Below are 15,801 nucleotides of genomic sequence, written 5' to 3'. Positions count from 1 at the left end.
CTACGCATCGTCAGGCTGCACAAAATCTCCGCGAAAAAGTTTTTCTTTGCCTTTTATATTTACTTCTATTAAGCAATAAGCTTAGACTGGCCAGTTATAAATCAGTAAAAACAAGAAGATCTCACTTTCCTGCGCAGCAGACGTCTGCTGGATGGATAGACAGGGCCGTCTGCGAGACTCGCAACTGCCCCAGAGATTTCACAGGGTAACGGTTCAAGACGTCGATTTATACCAGAGTAAGACATGTTCTTCAACAGGTAAAAGATGACGCAACTAAGTCAGTCCGCAGACGGTAATGAAGTAAGCGGAAAGATCCGAGGACATTTGACGGAACGATCTTTGCACAACGTTCTCTAGTAAATGCAGACGTCTGGGACAAGAACGAAAAGATGAACTAAGTGCATTTGCTCAACAGCCAGATGATGTCTAGTTTATGAGGCTAGTATGAGCCAACATGAGTTGACATCTGAATAAGAACAGCCGCTTTTAGAAGGTAGGTTATAAGCCCATGTAAAGCAGCCGGCAAAACAGGGTCATGTGAAATTCAGACGAACGATGGCATCTCATCTTGCACAATAAGCAGACGACGGTGACAACACGACAGAATTTGGCAACTAGTCTGCGAGCTCTTCGGTGGTGACTAGCCTTGAGTGCATTTGAATCGACTTCGCGCACTGGACTTCAGTGCTGGACTAAGATTATCGAAGTGAACCGGGAGAGGTAGACGAACGGCGTTTATGCGGGCAGTCAGCTCTTCAGACTCGAAGCAAGAAGCCCACAAGTGTCAATGTTTGTGACCTGCATGTTCAATTTACAAGGCGGTGAAGAAACGCGTATGAAGAGGGGTGCGTGAACCCAGTGCGTAACCCGCACAAACGCCAGGAGTGATGACGAGAAAAACTACGCGATGAGAACGGCACTCTTTAAGAAGCGTGGGTATATGGAAAGAAGGACAGATTATATTATTTATGTGAGCTTCTATCATACGTCTCCAGCCAGGGCCATTTCCCAGAGACTAACGAAAGAATAATGCAAGAGGCCAGGAGATAATTCAACAAGTTTTCTTTGCATGCAACATTGATTATATCCCGAAGTTTTTTTTTATTTTGCTATTTGAGGAAAATATAAGACCGCAATGTGTTATTGACTCGAAGTGTTCCCATTAATAGCACTAATTTGCGACTTTCCTTACCTCATTGCTGGTCTAAAGCTAAAGACACCTGCGAATGCCCGGATTATAGCCGGAAAATTCAACGGCATGCATGGGAACAACAAAAATACAAACAGAACTGAATAAAAGACCACGATGAGGCTGAGAAAAAATAGAGAGGAGGAATGGACCAGCCAGCCAAGTGATGGAGCGGCGAAACCCGCTGACCCAGTCGCGTTACAAAACCAGTTAACGGAGGCATCGGGAACGAAGCGCTAAAGGCGCCGGCACCATACAAAGAAGCAGCCAACAGCGACGGCAACAAGGCGGACAGACATAGAGAAAAAAAACGAGAATCTTCAAAAAGCGTATCAGAAGAATATAGCGGAAGACAAACAACAGAGTGCCCTGCTCTTTCAGCTCTCCAGTCTCCCCTGCGAAGAACCTGAGAAAAGGCTAGAGGCATGACTGCAGGAGGGAAAGGGGAGATAAAGGCTGAAGCGGAGAGGAGGAGGCAAAATTCACTTTCGCCCCCACCGCGCTTCCCACAGGCTTCGTCGTCCTCTGCGCTTCCTCGACGGGCGGCGTTCAGCAGGTTCAACAGGTGCGGCGTTGGGTCGTTCCGCGCGGCAGCCATACTTACGCCCTTCTCACTCATGCACCTCCTCTCCACACCTCCTCTCTCTCTCTGGCGTTCCGTTAGATGCGAGAGTGGGTGCCCGTTCAACGGCACCGCTGTCGGTCGGCCCTGTCAATGACCTCGACGGCCGAGTGCGTCGACCTTCGCCGCGCGCAGCTCTGCGGCCGCGTGTTCTCGCCGCTGAAGCCTATGCACTTAGCGTATAGTAGGGTATGTAAGATGAAGCGGGTGGATTACCGCGTGGTGGAGCTTGGTGGAGGCTTGCAGTGGAATTTTCTGGAAACTACGCTGGCATCGTGAGCCATTAACGGGACACTCAGTACCAACTGATGTTCACCTGCACCTATAGGTTACCGCGTTCTCACGGCAATGAATCTTAATTCACTGAAAACACAACTTTAATAAGCTAGAAAAAACAAAATAAATTGCCACCCCTAGTGGTGTTCGCAGGCAAACTCCGGTTAGGTTAATGTAGTTTTTATGCACGGATCTCTAAGGCGAGGACAAACTGCGCTGCTCTTCCAAACAGTGATCAAATTTTCGAAATAAAAACAAACTGTTTTGAATTGTTCATACTGTTCTCTTAAGCTTCCTTGAAACTCACCATCAATCCTGGGTTGTTTCAGCTCTTAACTTCAGTGTTCGGAGATAACTGCAGCTCTTAACAGCACCTCCTATCTGCCGGTTGTTCGGAGATAGCCTTCGTACCACCCCCTAACTATGTACCACCAAACCCGGCACATGTCAACCTTGGCAGCTAACTCACTTGAAGTGCATGTAATCAGAATAACCTCACCAAGCTTCAATGTAATAATATTTAACTCTAATTTTTATCTGGAAATGCGTTTAGCAGGGGTCTTTTTCTTGCGGCCGCAGTAACAAGCGAGACAGGCATCAGAGCCACCAGCCAAAGGCTTCGGTGTTGTGCATCGACATTACGCTGTCTTTCCTTCTGCTATTTTTTACCAAATCATACACTATATAAACAATATATCATATTTCCTTCTCTTTAAAAAAATACTCCAGGAAGCGGCCCTCGCTTTCAAGGACCGCTGTCTACTTTCACATAGACATTAGCCAGCAACTCGATTTACCTTATGTTATCAGGCCCCTTTTAAGAAGACAGAGTCTCAGTTTGAAGAATATGTATCTTATTTTGTGCAGCTGCTTTCAGCATGCATTAAGTTTTGTAGTTATCCTCCACCGAACCACCAAGTTTTTCTTTCTGAAAGAATTCCGGCAGTTTTATTCACTGCTAGAGCAAGCTCTGTCCTACACCAATCCTCTCTCGCTGGTGGTTTCCTCTTCCACGAAAATTTAACGCGCGCTACTTTTGAAAACCTTGAACATCTCGGATATATCGTGTGCTGGAGGCTAGAAGGACATACACGGCATAAGATTATAAGCGCTATCGGAGTTCCGGTCTTGCCTGCAGCCGCGTCTAACGGAATCTGAGTCGTCAGATTTTTTTTTCCAGTAGGATTTCAACTTCATGTAACTAGCCAAAGCCTTTAACGTTGAAGCGCTTTCCATAGAACTGTCATCCGATACCATAACATACCATACCGTACACTGCCACACCGTGCTGTGCCGTACCGTACCGTACCATACCTTACCGTACCGGACCTTACCGTGCCTTATTGTACCGTACCTTACTGTACGTTACCGTACCGTACCTCACCGTACCTTACCGCACCGTACCATACTGTAAGCGACAGGGCACGGTGCTGACGTCATCTTTGTCTATGCTTCCGTAGCAAAAATAGTTTATAGGAGACCGCACACCTATGTGCACCATCTCCACATTCTTGATAATCCTGGTTGCTGCCATAATGGCGGCGCCTCTTGACAGCCCGCCGGTACCCTGCGGACGAAAACCGGAGTTGCCTAATCTTTGAACATTCTAAACTGTTCCACTATTGCTACGAAATTGAAAGTTGCAGCAGTCCTGTTGCTGTAAGAAGCGAGCCATTAATGTTTGCCTCTCAAAAGGACGTACAGGTTTACAGGAGATATTCAGAGACCAGAATTGGGAACAGTTGGGGATAAGAGTTAATGGAGAATACCTAAGTAATCTGCGAATAGCTGACGACACTGACTTGCCATGTCAAACAGCGGATGGATTGCAAAGCATGATCGATGACGTAGGCAGGCAAAGTAGAACGGTTGTTCTAAAAATGAATATCCAGAAAACCATGTAATGTTCAACAGTCACGCAAGGCAACAGCAGGTTACAGTTGGAAGCGGGGCGCAGGAAGACGTAAGAGAATGCGTCTACTTAGGGCAAGTAGTGACCGCGGATCCGAAACACGAGAGTAAAATAACTAGAATAACAATGTGGTGGAGCGCATTTGGCAGGTACTCTCAGATCATGTATGGTAGGCTATACATATCTCCCAATAGAAAAGTACATAACAGCTGTACCCTACCGGTACTCAATTAGGGCAGAAATGTGGAGGATAACGAAAAGAGCTCAACATAAATTGAGGACAACGCAGCTAGCTATGGAAAGAAAAAGGATAGGTGTAACGTTAAGAGATGGGAAGAGGACAGAGTGGGCTAGGGAACAAACGCTGGTAAATGAGATCCTACCAGAAATCAATAAGATATGGGCTTGGACAGGACATGTAACGCGTAGGCATTACCACTGATCGTAGTGAAGGGTAAGGGACAGGATTCCAAGAGAGGCAAGCATAGCAAAGGGCGGGAGAACGTACGACAGGTGAACGAGATTTTGAACTTTGCGAGGATAAGGTGACCGCAGCTGACACAGGACCGGGTTAATTCGAGAGATATGGCAGACGCCTTTTTCCTGCAGCGGGCGTAGTCAGGCTGATGATGACGGTTATGATACTGATGATGATTTGCACAAGCATTCTTGGCGGTACCACGATGGTGCCGCAGAAGGTTATTACAGCCTTTTCTCGCCTCCTTATACTCCCTGAAAGCGGCGTTAGGGTGCCTCGATGCCAGCGCCGCCATCGAGGCGCCTTAAGCGGCGTCTCGAACGAGCGACATCTGGAGGCCGAAAAGCGAAACGGAATTCGCGCCGCGAAGCCAGCACGCAAAGGATCATAGTTTTTTTTTTCCTCCACGCAACGGAGCCAGCCGAGCCAAGCCGAGCAGCAGCACGTGGAAAGCGGCCGGCGCTCCGCCCAGCAAACGAGGAGCGGAGGGGCGGGTAAGAAAGAAAATGGATCCAAGGTCGTTCTACACAACTCGCGCTTTCGTTCGGCCGAGAGGGGGCTCTCTCGCGGATGCCAGGAGCGCTCGCTACGCCAAGGACACTCAAGGCCGCTGAGGAGAGCGCGCGGGCTTTAAACGCGAACGCGCAACTATTCAACAATCACGAGCCGCGTGTAAATCGTAAACCGAAGAAGCAACCGATTGGCGCCGCGCCGCGTTCCTGGTTACCATGATCCATAGCGAGCGCTCACGCGCGCCTGCAGCCGTTTTGGGAATACAGTGCTGCGCACACTTAGGGGGAACACGATGCTTGCGTTGCAGCCACGTAACATCAAAATTCGTTATAATATGACAGAAATTAAGAAGGCGCAGGTTTATAACACGTTAGGATGACATCTAGTCAAGACGAATCAGTCTGCAGGACCCAAGGCTAAAACCTGAGCAGTAATCGAAGCTAGGCGAATACAGTAACAGTCGAACCCCGATATAGCGAAACGGTTTATAACGAAATAATGGATATAACGAAGCAACGAGGTTTCCCCTTGGAAGCTCGGCTAACACGGGCTATAACGAAGCTGCAGCTATAACGGAGTAATCGCCGGACACCTTCGACTTCGTTATATCGAGGTTCAGCTGTGTAACCATCTGTCAGAGCGCCGACTCATAAATCCCGGCAACTCAACAAGAAAATAAATTGGAAGAGAATGGACATCTTGTCGTTATTTCATCCATACCTCAGAGTAGTAATTGTGTGCCCCATTTAAGCATCGACCGCGCTGTACTCAAACTCAATACTCAGCAGTGCAATATCTTCTGAGCTTGGCGCTGACGTTATGAACTTAATCAAGCGCGGTTTTTTTTTTTTTGCGACACTCCCATTTCGAGTCTGCTTTGAATATATGTTCGCACTTCGCAGCTTTTCGAACGAAGCTATCGTTTCCGGAACGTCGTATATACTATTTTTAAAAGGGTACAGAACAGACTGTAGTTCGTAAATGTCAGTCATATTGGGTAGTGATTTATTACACATCTTCTGCTAAGAAAAGCTCATGAACACACAGCGCTTTAAAGACAATTTTCAGGCATGATGTGTCGCTTATCGCCTGCTAAAATAAAGAGTAGTAGTAGTGGTTTATTAAAATATTAAAAAGGAAGGATAAGATTTTTGCTAGCCCCGGCGTCTGCCAACGATAGTGAGGCACCTGAGCTGGGGCAGCGAGGATGAAGTATAGCAGGCAGAATGGAGAAATGAAATGAAAGAGGTGAGGGGACAGGAACATGGGATAGGGGGAGATGTATTATACACAAACTATTTACACAATAGGAAATGTGTACAGGTTGCGAGCGCGATTAGTTCATAATCAAACAACAAAACAAAGAGCATACCACGTTTTCTGGTCTCTGCAATGTAAAGTTGCGAAGTTGTCCACATAAGGCAAAAGAAAGTTCACGAAACAAAATCGAACCAATGAGGGGCAGAACCCAAGGATAATGCAAAGTGTGTACGACTGGATTTTTTGTTTATTTATTTCCTTAGGAATTGGAAGGAGTAAACGACAGCCGCAGACGGAAAGCCGAACACGATGCTAAAAGATAATAAAGAGAAGAAAGGGTATAACGAAGTGAGAGGTGCATGCCGGAGGCAGCCAGGCTCTGGCATTTGGGGCCAAGGTAAGGACGCGTCAAACCTATTCACTTGTTTTACCTTTTTTCTTCTCCCTTCTGTCTCTCGCAATTGCCGCGCCACGCAAACTGTAATCGACGTAACATACGACGTAAGCTTCGCGCCCCGATTGCGAGGCAGAGACGTTGGGGCGCACACCGTGCTCGCGCCAGACGACAGGTGTATAGTTTCCGTTTTAAACGCCCCGCTGCCGGGAGAAAAGACTCCGAGTTTAAATCAGTGCTGCGCTTTACTAAAGCCTAGATGGCATAAGAGAGTATGCGGTTTAGGTACCTCCAGGTGCATTGCATTGACGTCGTCAAGTGGCCGCCATGCGGAAAGTGGATGCCGCCATGTTGGACTTCTCTAATCCCTGCTGGAATTAGCTGCGCTGTGAAAGCTATGCCCGGTGCTCCATTAAGGCGTCTGTGACTTCACGGGTAAGCTACGTATTAAGTATAACATGGCCGTGCTACTACAAGCTGGCCCTTCCACTGCTCACCCACTTTTGTACGAACATTACAAACCTAAGGCTTCGCTCGACTAACTGTCCGAAGCTTTATTAACCGAGCATTCCGGGACACAACAAGCGATTCTGCGATTCATTTAATTTCCCTTAGGGAAATTAAATGTACCATATATTTCGTGGGCGTCGTTCTCGAAATAAAAACACCTATCTTACTGAGTGCACGCGTACTAGTTACGCTATAGGTAACTCGCCGTCAAAATCTAGCACTGTAACGGCGAACTGAATTACTGCAATAAACACAAAAGGCGCAGCAGCAAAACGAAGCCGCACAAACGTGCTGAGCGAGAATGTGAGTTCTTAAGGATTTCTCACGAGCTAGGAGGATAAGGCATCGAGCTATCCAAAGCCACCGACATCGAGCCGATGGCGAGGACCTAATCGTGCCTTCCTCAGTGTCGAAGGACGAGTTTGTTGTCTCAATTGGGCCAGGGCTGTCGCTAACAGAACGCGGAACACAGCTTTTGGCTAAGCAAGATACGCTTTGGCTTTTCACCCCCACACCCGGTATATATGTATAAAGATCCGAGTGGTCACAGTAGTTGGGGGCAAGCCCAAAGTGAACCTCTGCCAACAACTATCCCAACTAACTACCCTGTCTCTCTATAAAGACTGACGAATAGGCGACAGAAGCAGTAAAGGGCAGACGAACGTTGACGCTGGGCTGCTGTAGTGGATACCGCCGGCCAATAAAGAGCAGGGGGGGGGGGGCGGAGCAGGCCAATAACACGCCCACAGCAAGCACAGGTAGATGACTCGGCGTCTCTTACGCAACTCTCTCCGGCCCGAGGTCGCCACAGTACGCGAGAAAGCCAGAGAGTTCGTGCGCCAAAAAGGAGAGGTAATCGCCTTCGACAATCTCGCCCCTGGTGCAGAGTAATACGTGGATCGAAGCCATATCGGCGATTACGGCACGTCGGCTCTCGCACCCGCTGTGAATACGGCGCGCGTTACCTTCGCGAGAAGAGAATGAGATAAGGGAAAAGTAAAAACGATCCAGCGTTCTCTTTTAGTTGCCCGTGAAGTCCTCCCCCCCCCCCCCCCCCCCCCCTCCCGCCCTGAGAACGCTCTCGGATTCGAAAAAACATTCGATGTCAAGGCAAACGTGCCCGAGCGAGCAGCGAGGCCCCGTCGTCTGTTACGCACCGCGAAATAGCAGACGACAAGTTCGGCTCCCTGCTCGAGCTAGAACGGGAACGCGAATGGCGCCTCGCTTGGCAGGGTCTCGATTGGAGCAAGTGTTGTAGAGTACGAGAGACTTTCTTCAGAGTTCAGCGCCTTGCCCTGTCTTGTATGTTTGTCTTGCACCATGTTTCCCTTGGGCGCGTCTTTTGGAGTCGTGTCGTTTGGCCAGTGAGTACTTAGTTCCGAAGCCGCGGCACCCTAAGCTTGGACACACTTGTTTCGTCCTCTTTTGGATGATGCAACGCGAACGCTTCAATTTGGTCAATCGGTTCATATGTTCATCCACACACTGAACATGGAACAGTTTGTAGTCATCAATTCTCTTTTTCTGCGAAGTGAGTTTGCGTTTTCGCGTAACAGCGCCAGGAACGTGCACACTAGACTCCACCTTTGTTTATCGCACCATAGAATTTTGCTATTCCGCAACCTACGTTTGGTATTGCAACACACCTTCATTAAATGTTCCCGTTAATCATGAGCGCAACAGTACCTTCTGCCAATTTTAACACATTTTCGCCTCAGGTTAGCATTAAGACGAGTGCGAGTTGCGTCATCTGGAACATCAGTGCAAGGTCTAACGGCAAGGAAGCTCTTTGTGAACATGCAAGCATCGTTATAATGATCAAGAGATGCTTTGGTACGACGTCTGTTTTGCTCCTCTTCATCCCCCTGAACTTCCATCACCTTTTCTGTTCGTAGGGAAATTCACTTCCAGTATTGTTTCTGCCACATGGCCTTAAATTAAAGACACATAGTCGTGTCCGTACTTAATCAGTCACTCTCATTCGTTTCTGACCATGATGTTTAGGCACCTATTTCATGGGTACTAATTTGAAGGCACTCATGTATGGCTCTTGCATTCAAACATTCACATTTACTCCGTAAGAGCATACGAACCAAAACCGATTGACAAAGCAGGCTTTCTGCAAGGGAGCAAGCAATCACGTGTCTGCCTAGAATGGAAAATCGGCGGTTGTACTCCCGAAGGCAGCACTTGAACGGGCTATGTCCCATGAGCTAAACGACACAACACCAGGCTATGAAGCAGTTACGTCGTAGAAAAACAGTGAACTTGAGCGGAAGATTGAACCTCGGGGGAACACTTCTAATTCGGGGGGGGGGGGGGGGGGGGGGCTCGTAATACGACGCGATATCTTTAAGGCTATTAGCTGTAATATACGGAACGACGGGCACACATAGACTTGAAGACAGAAAAACGGTAGGTGGCCCGTCGAATCGAGCCGCCCAGCCTCATCAGCGAATGACAGAACAATTGCAGAAGACATTACGCGGTCGTGCCGTTAGCAGACGCCAGCAATCAGGGGAGCATTAGCAGACGGCCTCGGAACGCGGCGCTGTCGGGCCGCAGCACGTGACAACTTGGCCATGTTTATGGAAGAAAGGACCGCACAGTTGATTCGTTTCATCGCTACGAAGTAGCTCGATGATTAAAAGGACATTAGCAGAGGGAAATTAAAATGTGAGACTAAGCAGACGGCTTCGCGAAATGTTTGAATCGAGCGCTAGCTTGTGACAGCTAAGACAAACAGATTCATAACGTGAATGCTAATGACATTAGCGTGATAAGCTTATCACGCCGAGATACCAAATTTTTCCGGAACTTTACCACGATGAAATTCAACATTGTAGTGGAAAGTTAGAACAGTGCGACGCATTAAAAACTCAGGGGAGCAAAAGCATTATTGGACGCTCAAGAGACGAACACCGTCCACTGATAATCATGTAAGCCGCTTAATAAGAGAATGGCTTGGATGTCAGAGTTAAAATGCGACAGAGGAAAGGTGCATTTGCAGCAGGAAGCTACATCGTAAACCAGTCTTCGACAAGTTATGTCGAAGGATATATGGGCTAAACTAACGCAACCTACGATTCGACAGCAATGAAAATTAGGAGCATAGAAGAAAAAAAAATCCATCAGGCAACCACGTGGCCAGGGGAAAAGGCGTAACCTCCAATCTCAAGTGCCGACCTAAAAATCGAGCATAAACTTGAATTTATTTGCAGCATAAGATACATAACTAAAAGGAACCAGTGGTAAACGAGAGACATTAAACATTATAACCATAATAATGATGCAATGTAAAATAAAAGTTAAAATTAGAATGCAAATAAGAAATAAGAACATTGAAATAAAGCTGATGAGGTCACCAACGCTTATCAGGCAACGCAATCATTGCATCTAGATAAACAAGCAAGTGCGGTGCCTAGCCTAAATTTGGAATGCCCGTTTGCGTTGCGGGCTCAAATTCGAGTCCGGGTGGAAAAAAAGTAGAAAAAAATAGTCCAAGGGAACGGCGTTGTAACTGCGAATGGGGAAATAAATAGTACGTCGGTCTAAGCGTATAAGCTGAAATAGGGTGTAAACAGGCCAAGTAGTGCATCTGGTATCGCGAAGGTCGTTCAACTGGGAAGCAACAATGACGTCACGACAGCTCGCCGGGCAACCTCGTGGCACGGAGACATTCGAAGCGCCCCCTCTCTCACCGGCTCTTCGTAATTTACTTGCTTATTATTATTTGTGTGTCTGTGTGCCAAGAATCGTCCTGTAAAACGCGCAGGGCATAATGAAGCGGGCGCAGTTGCACAAGAGAGCTGAAAGTTGTTCAGCATTAGTCGGAGTAAATAATTTCCTGCCCCGTCAACTTCAAGAAGTATCGCAGTCTAGACGGTCACAATAAAACCAGCGCCAAATATGGGCGATTCTGGGAGTCATTCATGAGATATCCTTTTCCTTTACCAAACTGCAGATGTCCTGCTTTCTTCCTAAATGCCTACCATACAAAAAAGAACAATGTCGTGAAAGTGTTATCGTATATCCTTGGTAGGCCACCCAAAACGACAGTATTAAAGATATGTCTGCGCCAGTAATTTTTTCTTGCTTGCAAACCAGCTTGCATTACGCAGACGGACAGAGGAATTGCTACCTGCTATCTTCACAGGCCTAAGAACTTAGCAGGGACAGCGCACGAGTGGTTATCGTCTGCGTTTGATTCTAAGATGAAATTTGCAGCCGTGCGCACAACCTGAAATGTGTTCTGTCAAATTATTGCTATCACCATCATGAGCTTTATATGAGGTCAGTTCCAGACCATTTGAAAATAAGGCAACAAAAGAAAGCTATTGACCACTGCTCTGCGGCTTATAATTTCATAAAACGACGCCCGAGCTACTTGCGAAAACATCACTTTAGAAGAACTGCAGTGTTTGACAAACGAACTCACCTTGTTTGAAAACAATTGACGAACGCTCGACGAAGAAGACGAGCACGGTAAAGTGTCGGAGCTCAAATCCAAAGAAAGCGAAATAACACAACGTTCACTCGGAATGCAACCACTTGTCTTGGCAATTTGACGACTAGGTGGTTTCGGTTTTGTTCCCGTCTCTAGCACTTCACATGTTTCGCCGCGCGCACACACTTTGGAGTTCAGTCTCCGGATGGGACTTTGCGCATTCAACCATTAACATCAAAGTGTTCACCCTCGAAACTGTACCGTCTGTACATTTCACCGCCTCCCAGCAGGAGCCGCTGCGACGCGCGGAAAATTACGTTTTTGAGCGTTTCACCGGCAAGAGTCACCACCGTCTTCGGAAGATTCTCGAAACCGGCATTCGGCGCCGAAACGGTGCGAAAGCGGACCACTTCCTTTAGCTGCACGCAGGCGCACGACGAAGCTTCCAAGTCAGCGAAGCTGTTGCACGAAATGTGGTTTTTGAGCTAAACACGGCGCCCAGTAAATAAAAAAACACACAGCGATGCTTGCAGAGGCGCTGGGAAGCCGAGAACCGGGCCGTAGTAGCAGAAGACACACAACGCCGGTTGCAGGAGCAGACGACACACGCGCTCGCAGATGACGCCGGAAGAGAAGTTCTAGCAGACGGCAGGCGTGCGCTTTTGTGAAAATTTTCGCGCCAAATACACTGGAAGATGAAGCGCGAAGGCCGCAAAAAGGAACTTTGCAGGAGGTACGCCTTCTTTCACCCACACGAAGGATTCAGGGTTCACGCCGAATCTTGCCGGCGAACGACGAGCGCCATCGAAGAGAGAAGCCCTTCGCTGAGGCGCGCGGCCGATCTTTTTCTGGCAGCGGGCCGTTTCGCGAGCAGCCGCCAGGCACCCAGAGAGAGCGAGAGCTCACTTGGGGAGCGCGCGCGAGCGCGTGTGTGTCTGCGTGCTCCATGACCCAGTTTTGGGCGGGGAGAAGGGAAGCAGGTCAGGGGAACCGGCGCTCGCCCGCTCGCAAGCGGGCCAAGGCCCTCGCTCGTTGGTGTTGCCGCTGGCGGCAGCCGCGCATGCACAAACACACACACAAACGCCGCCGCCACTAACCTCTCCTCCTCCGCTTAGCAGCGAAGAGAAGAGAGTGATTTTGTGAGAGAGAGAGGAAAGAGCGCCGTGAACGACTACGGCGACGAGCCCGGCGGCCGGCAAGTGAAAGCTCTCGCGTAGAGGTTACTGGTCGGTGGCGTGCGCATGCCGCTGGTGGCGCAGACCGTACAACGGTGCGATGACTCCGCGGTCGGCTTCGCGGCGTCGCATCCGCACCCGCTTTCGTCTGCTTTCTTGATTAGCGTCGTCTGCTCACTGGGCTCCCGCGCAATAGTCGCGCAATATTATCACTACGACGACGAGACCAGCGGCCGGCAAGTGAAAGCTATCGCGTAGAGGTTACTGGTCGGTGGCGTGCGTATGCCGCTGGTGGCGCAGACCGTACAACGGTGCGATGACTCCGCGGTCGGCTTCGCGGCGTCGCATCCGCACCCGCTTTCGTCTGCTTTCTTGATTAGCGTCGTCTGCTCACTGGGCCCCCGCGCAATAGTCGCGCAATATTATCACTACGACGACGAGACCAGCGACCGGCAAGTGAAAGCTATCGCGTAGAGGTTACTGGTCGGTGGCGTGCGTATGCCGCTGGTGGCGCAGACCATACAACGGTGCGAAGACTCCGCGGTCGGCTTCGCGGCGTCGCATCCGCACCCGCTTTCGTCTGCTTTCTTTATTAGCGTCGTCTGCTCACTGGGCCCCCGCGCAATAGTCGCGCAATATTATAACCCCGACGACGAGCCCAGCGGCCGACAAGTGAAAGCTATCGCGTAGAGGTTACTGGTCGATGGCGCGCGCATGCCGCTGGTGGCGCAGACCGTACAACGGCGCGATGACTCCGCGGTCGGCTTCGCAGCGTTGCATCCGCACACGTTTTCGTCTGCTTTCTTTATTAGCGTCGTCTGCTCACTGGGCCCCCGCGCAATAGTCGCGCAATATTATAACCCCGACGACGAGCCCAGCGGCCGACAAGTGAAAGCTATCGCGTAGAGGTTACTGGTCGGTGGCGCGCGCATGCCGCTGGTGGCGCAGACCATACAACGGCGCGATGACTCCGCGGTCGGCTTCGCGGCGTTGCATCCGCACCCGTTTTCGTCTGCTTTCTTGATTACCGTCGTCTGCTCACTGGGTCCCCGCGCAATAGTCGCGCAATATTATAACCCCGACGACGAGCCCAGCGGCCGGCAAGTGAAAGCTTTTGCGTAGAAGTTACTGGTCGGTGGCGCGCGTGTGCCGCTGGTGGCGCAGACCATACAACGGTGCGATGACTCCGCGAACGGCTTCGCGGCATCGCATCCGCACCCGCTTTCGTCTGCTTTCTTGATTACCGTCGTCTGCTCACTGGGCCCCCACGCAATAGTCGCGCAATGTTATCATTCCCGGCCGGCGGGGCGTCGTCTGCTCCTAACGACTTAACCCTGCTCGTTTCTTTTTTTTAAAGAAGAAACGGCTTTTCCTCGCACCCTCGTCGGTCTTGGCCATTGCTTTCGCTTTCTTTTTCGCTACCAAACTTTTTTATCGCGGAAACGAGAAGCTGGCTCCACGACAGGTGAAGATTCGCACAATTTTTTAATTTATTTTAATTATGGCGCGCCAATCGAAAACGCTGTCCTCGACCCGGTGCACAGTGGTAACCCGCTTCGCATTGTCTACAAGAGTGCAGTTCGACCCAGATGAACCGGAAAAAGTGCCGTCTGCTTTCTTATGTTTGGGCGGGAATTCGTTTCTCAGCGGCTCTGCCTTTTGCATGTGCTTCCGGGTGGGATGTGAACGGGCGCGCGACTGTTTTTGCATATGATTACAGCGTTCAACGAATCGCAGTAAGTCTTGGAAGGAATACCGATGGTAGAATGCGAGAAGTGGAATCCGAGAGCCCATGTTTCCTAAATATGAAGAAGACATCCTTCTGTCCCGTTGGTCTTCTACGTTGTCGTCTGTTTACGGTGCCAAACGGGAAAGATGGCACAATTCATAGATTTAGGTGAAAAAAAATTACTTATAACAAAAACATGTTAGCAATGTATTAATTGACGCCATGCTCCTTACTCGATAAAAAATGTGTTCTTTTCAAATGTTTGCATGCACCAAATTGCTAATGCGAAATGATGACAGCGTCAAATAAATTATGGCAGTCGTGATATGCATGAATTCCTTTAGCAAAATGGTATATATATATATGCATCCCGAAAGTGCAGCAGTTTGCACACGAGAGCAGCAGATTGGACAGCCGTCGCCGTAGCTCAGTTAGTAAGAGCACCGGACGCGATATTCGGAGGTCGTGGGTTCGAATCCCACCGGCGGCAAGGTTGTTTTTTCTGCTGCTCTATAAGTAATTTTATTTAAGCGATTTATTAATCTAAGTAATAGTATCCCACTCATAAACACAACAGATAAAAAATAATAATAACGTTCCCCTATGCACCTTCGTTTCGATGACTGTTGGCTCCCTTCATAAGTTTCATAAGTATATATATATATATATATATATATATATATATATATATATATATATATGCGTGCGTGCGTGTGTGTGTCGAATGGTATCTTGGCAGCTGACTAAAATGGAAAGCGAAATCAACAAAAGATGAAAAATATAACAGTAAAAAACTTCACTGTTACGGTTCTTATTTTTTGGTAATTTCTTTCTCTTTATACATACACACACACACGCACACACACGTACATACATACATACATACATACATACATACATACATACATACATACATACATACATACATACATACATACATACATACATACATACATACATACATACATACATACATACATACATACATACATACATACATACATACATAATTGGTTTTTGGGGAAAGTAAATGGCGCAGTATCTGCCTCATATATCGTTGGACACCTGTACCGCGCCGTAAGGGAAGGGATAAAGGAGGGAGTGAAAGAAAAAAGGAAGAAAGAGGTACCTCAGTGGAGGGCTCTGGATTAATTTCGACCACCTGGGGATCTTTAACGTGCACTGACATCGCACAGCACACGGGCGCCTTACCGTTTTGCCTCCATAAAAACGCAGCCGCCGCGGTCGGGTTTGAACCCGGGAACTCCAGATCAGTAATACATACATACGCATGTG

The 15,801-nt window shown here is 48.6% G+C and overlaps 1 protein-coding gene across 4 annotated transcripts in view; it reads right to left on the bottom strand.

The window, feature by feature from the left end:
* The window catches only part of LOC144111059 (uncharacterized), an 84,457-nt gene that overhangs the window by 41,207 nt on the left and 27,449 nt on the right, over positions 1-15,801 (bottom strand). The window contains exon 1 of one of the 4 annotated variants that reach the window (XM_077644179.1): positions 11,593-12,653. The exons of 2 other annotated variants lie outside the window; for them this stretch is intronic. The gene's annotated coding sequence lies outside the window, so the exon portion shown is untranslated. Of the gene's footprint in view, positions 1-11,592; positions 12,654-15,801 lie in introns of those variants that run through there. One more of the 4 variants, XM_077644177.1, reaches the window with a different exon arrangement.

This window comes from Amblyomma americanum, chromosome 11 (genome assembly GCF_052857255.1).
Source record: "Amblyomma americanum isolate KBUSLIRL-KWMA chromosome 11, ASM5285725v1, whole genome shotgun sequence".
NCBI classification, from domain to species: Eukaryota; Metazoa; Arthropoda; class Arachnida; order Ixodida; family Ixodidae; genus Amblyomma; species Amblyomma americanum.
This window is presented reverse-complemented; position numbering and strand designations above follow the sequence as displayed.